Source organism: Cibotium barometz, chromosome 38 (genome assembly GCF_041138505.1).
Source record: "Cibotium barometz isolate CiBa-2024 chromosome 38, ASM4113850v1, whole genome shotgun sequence".
NCBI classification, from domain to species: domain Eukaryota; kingdom Viridiplantae; phylum Streptophyta; class Polypodiopsida; order Cyatheales; family Cibotiaceae; genus Cibotium; species Cibotium barometz.
In genome coordinates this window covers 14,664,097-14,668,667 of record NC_141083.1, presented here as the reverse complement: position 1 = coordinate 14,668,667, position 4,571 = coordinate 14,664,097, and the positions used below count along the sequence as shown (strand labels likewise).

Below are 4,571 nucleotides of genomic sequence, written 5' to 3'. Positions count from 1 at the left end.
TGAGAATCTCTCTTAATGGAACACGTTTTCTTTGCTTTTTTTTCGTGTTACACATGGCTTGGCTGCTACTAAAATTCCAAGAATGTATATGCAAATTCCAAAACATCAAGTAGTTCTGCAAGACCAAGTAAGGGAACAATTGGGGGAGTTACTAAGAAGGAGAGGGGCAGACATGGACCTCAAATATTTATATATATATATATATATATATATATATATATGTCTCCCACGATGATAGAGAGGAGGAGAAAGGGGCATTTTCATAAGCTAGGGAATAGGGACAAGAAGCATGCATAGCGTAGGGGCAAGGGGAGGGGGTGTGGGGGAAGAGGAGGAAGGGAGGAGGGGTCTCTTTGGTGGCTAGCATAGGGGGAAGGTGAGCCACTTAGGAGCCGAGGCCATGGGCAAATGTGCAAGAAAGATTAGAGGAATCCAATGCAATTAACACACCTTATCGTAATCAATGGAAGGGTTACTATTGATATTTATAAAAGTGTCTTATAACTAAAACTGGTGGTGGACTGAATAAATAATATATATAAAAATAAAAAGCAAATATGTTCCCTGACGGTTTTCGTGCATTAATCGAAAAAATGAAGACCAACCGTATGGAGCACACCAGCTGTTGGACACTTACCCGCTCTAGATGGAAATTTGGTAGGAGACCCGTCTCTGCAGTTGCAGGAGACGGCCCATCCTCTCGTCGTGGGCTCTGCAGGCGATGAAGGGGTAAGAGTATCTTTGAGGGTTCTGCAGGCGTTGAAGGCGGAACCTCTCTCTCTCTCTCTCTCTCTCTCTGACTGGTGTGAGAACACCTACGCAGAGTTGAGGGAGGTAGGGCGATGCCGTTTTTCTGATTCAGGGTCTCTGTGTGGCATGCAGGCGGCTCTCCCTGGGAGTCAGAGCATGCAGGCAACGCCAAGTCGGGGAACGGGATGAGGGAAGAGCTTTGGCGAGATGAGGGAAGAGTTTTGGCGAGATCAGCAGGGTCAGCGCTGCTGCGACGGGTTGCAGGGGTTTAAGGTTCGTAGGAGGAGGAGGGCAGGCAAGCGACGAGTAACTGCCACGTGGTGACGAAGGTGGTGAGACCACTTGCACATTGTGGTCAATGCATCCAAATAAGTTACATCAACCCCAATGTTATTGTCGCATGACCTGATATATATATATATATATATATATTATGTTGAAATATTTTAAAGCTATCTTTATTTTGTATAAATTGATCCTCAATGGCGACAGTTAGGGTAAACAGCACAGGTAATCTTCCTTGGGTTACCTGTGTGTGCACACAGATAACCCAAGGAAGGATCTCTCTCTGCCCTCCCATTCTGTAGTCAACCCAGCTGAGTTATCTTCTCCCTGTAACTCCAACCAGCTATCGCGCATCAGCTCCCTCCCTCCCTCCCCCCCCCCTCGCTCTCGCTCTGATCCTACAAAACCTTCACTTCTTTGCCTTCCAATTTGGATTGAATTTTCCCAGAAGTCACTCGATCTACTGCCTTCTCACGGGCATCTCGACAGGTCGCGGATTCGAATTTAAACTAAAGGAATCACCTGGCCGTGGTAATCTCTCTCTCTCTCTCTCTCTCTCTCTCTCTCTCTCACACACACACAGCTAGATTCGCCTTTGTTTTTATAAAAGAGTGAGGAACCCGTTAGTCTCATGCTGATGACAGAACTTGGAAATGGAGAAGGAATGCTTTATCTCATTTTAACACAGCAAAAAATACACCCCTTATAACATTGTAGAAAAGCTTGAATGAAACACTAGCCTATACTAGCCCTATAGTTTAGAAAAATGCACTATTACACTTAGCACAGTGTAAAGGTTTACTCTCTTTAAAGTTTTTAAGCCATAGCCTTCACTTGGTTTGGAAGAGATACTTTACATAGAGCATCGATTATTCACTATAGAGCATTCTTCTGGCTATGACCATAGAGAGGTAGATTTCATATTACCATACTTTCTTGAAGTTTGAAATTTGCATCACTAACTTAAAAGAGATCAATTTACTCTCTATTGAGCTTTTTATCATTGGAAATGACTTGATTAAAAAGTGTTATCATGTGATTCAAAGTAATTTTGTTGTTTTTTCTAAAATTTTGCTGATGATCTAGAACTTGAAGCTATGGTGATTGTCCCTCTAATGTGAAGCTTATAAACTAACCACACTCATTGTATTGAGTTAACTCTAAGCTTTTAAAAGACAAGTGTGTGAATGACCATTAGTTACGTTGCATCTGGAGGTAGGACATTGTAATGATGGTAGCCTCTAGATTTGTGACTTTCTTGTCACCTATCTCACGACATTAGAATCCCGAATTTTCTTATATTTTCTCGTTGGTTGGTTATTTGGAAAACATTGTGCTTGTGTCACATTTGAGGTTATATTGGAGTTGGGTTATGCACTTTTAGCCTAGATTATTAATGTAGATGTGTAAACAAGGACACATTATCCATGTTGAAAAAAAGACGGGACAAATGTTATTAAGGCATTAATCCAAGATGAAAAAATAATGCAAAGGAAGAATCAATAAGTTGATTTGCTTCTCAAATATGAGTTTTTAGGCTCCTCAATTTTAACATTTTTTTGGAAATGCACAATTGACTCAAGATCACTTATGTAAATTTCTTTTGAGTAATGTAGGATATCTATTTTCCATGAATCATGGAGGATGAGAAACTACTTTGTCATCCCAGAATAAATGGTGAAAGTGTACCCTTAATGTACATGAGGCCACTTAATATATCTAAAAGCCATGTCTTAAGCTTGATTTAAAAATGCCTTAGTAATGGAAAATTTATGAGAAAGGTATCAGTAGAAATCTTGAGGCTTAGTTGATTTTTGATCCACATATTTATTCATCTTTCTTAACATGCTCTTCACTATAGTAGACTTTTGAAGTGCAAGAAAAGTCAAAGTTTCCACAAAGGTATAACTTTTATAACCAAGTAAAACAATTGAAATTACTAATATTGTCAATTTGTGTCAACCGAAGAAAGACATTTGTGTGGCTCTATAGACTTTTTTTATAAATTTTTTTATACAGATATGCTATCAACACGGGATGATGGATAAAAAATAAAAGTACCAAAAAAGCTATAAAGTATATTTTTTCGCTGTCATCATCAAGGCACCAAGTTTTGCAAATTTAATTTTTGTTAAGTTCTGTGTTTTTCTTTAGAAACACCTTATGTTTTTTTCCATATGCAATGTATATAAACCATTAACATGTGCCTTTCATAATTTTCAGGTAAAACCTTTTTCATAATTCTCTATTCAAAAGCAAAGTTATTACATCATTGGTAAGCCACCTTTTAGGATTTTTAAAAATTATAAACTTGCTAGTACATGATCTTTTTTCAAATTCTTACCATGTTCGAAAACTATTTCTTGACTACACATTAGTACATAACTTAAAATGCTAGTTGTGCACATACAAACATAAATGTGATAAGGTTTTCCCTATTCTTAGTGATCAACAAGGCGCCCAAATGTTGTTTTGGGTTGCCAATAATTAATACGGCATGGGATGCTCTCTTTTCAAAGGTTCTTTGAAGGTTGCACCCAAGGAATTTGAATATATAAAGTTTTTTTTTGGGAAGAAAATCATTTTGAGTAATTCTTAGCATGATTGTTTCATACATCTCCCTCTTCTATCTCTATTATGATTTGTAGTTGTGATCACCTCCCTCAACCTTAGGACATCAAAGGGACATCACCACTCTCTCTCTCTTGCTGCATGGCAAGAGAAAAGTTATTTGTCTCGCAACAACAAGATAATCTGTTATATTGATACTCTCTCTCTCTCTCTCTCTCTCTCTCTCTCTCTCACACACACACACACACACACATGCACGCACGCACGCACGCACGCACTCACACACATGCACACATTAGGTGAGGAATGTCTCTTTGTCTTCACTTCACTTCTCATAGTGGAAGATGAACCTTCATGCTACCTAGCTATGTGTAGGAGTTAGTTCTTCGTGGTGGGTATGGTGGTGTACAAGAGGCAAGGAGGGGGTCAAGGGACTAAGGGTGGAAGGGCATGAGAGGGGCTGAGATGGCGAGGGCCAGGGGGGAGGGGGCTGAGTGCAGAATGGATAAGATAGAAGCTCAGGTTTGATGTGGGGAGGGAGGCTTATCCAAGGTACCTTAAAACCTTCTAAACCTAGGGAACTTAAATTTTTAGGGCCAATAATTAATTGACACTAATAAAGGAGTGAATAAATTATCTTCTTGCACACTAGTTGTATAAAATAATATCATGCATAAACATGTACCAAATAGATGGATGAGAATATGCAAGCATTCATGGACAACATGTGGCAGGTGCACACACACACACTCTCTCTATATATATATACATTTATAGATGCATATATACATATCTATACGTATATATATGTCTATATATGTATATACTCTCTCTCTCTCTCTCTCTCTCTCTCTCTCTCACACACACACACACACACACACACATCAAGTGAGGAAGGTCTCTTCGCCTTCGTTTCTCTCTCTAGTGGAAGATGAACCTTCTTGCCACCTAGCTATCTCTAGGAG

General features: G+C 39.2%; 1 long non-coding RNA gene across 1 annotated transcript; it reads left to right on the top strand.

Moving 5' to 3' along the window:
* Positions 1–388: 388 nt before the first annotated feature.
* On the top strand, positions 389–3,776 carry LOC147616379 (uncharacterized). The gene is made up of 3 exons (XR_015262423.1): positions 389–729; positions 883–1,566; positions 3,259–3,776. It is a non-coding gene; the product is annotated as an uncharacterized LOC147616379 (long non-coding RNA).
* Positions 3,777–4,571: the final 795 nt, after the last annotated feature.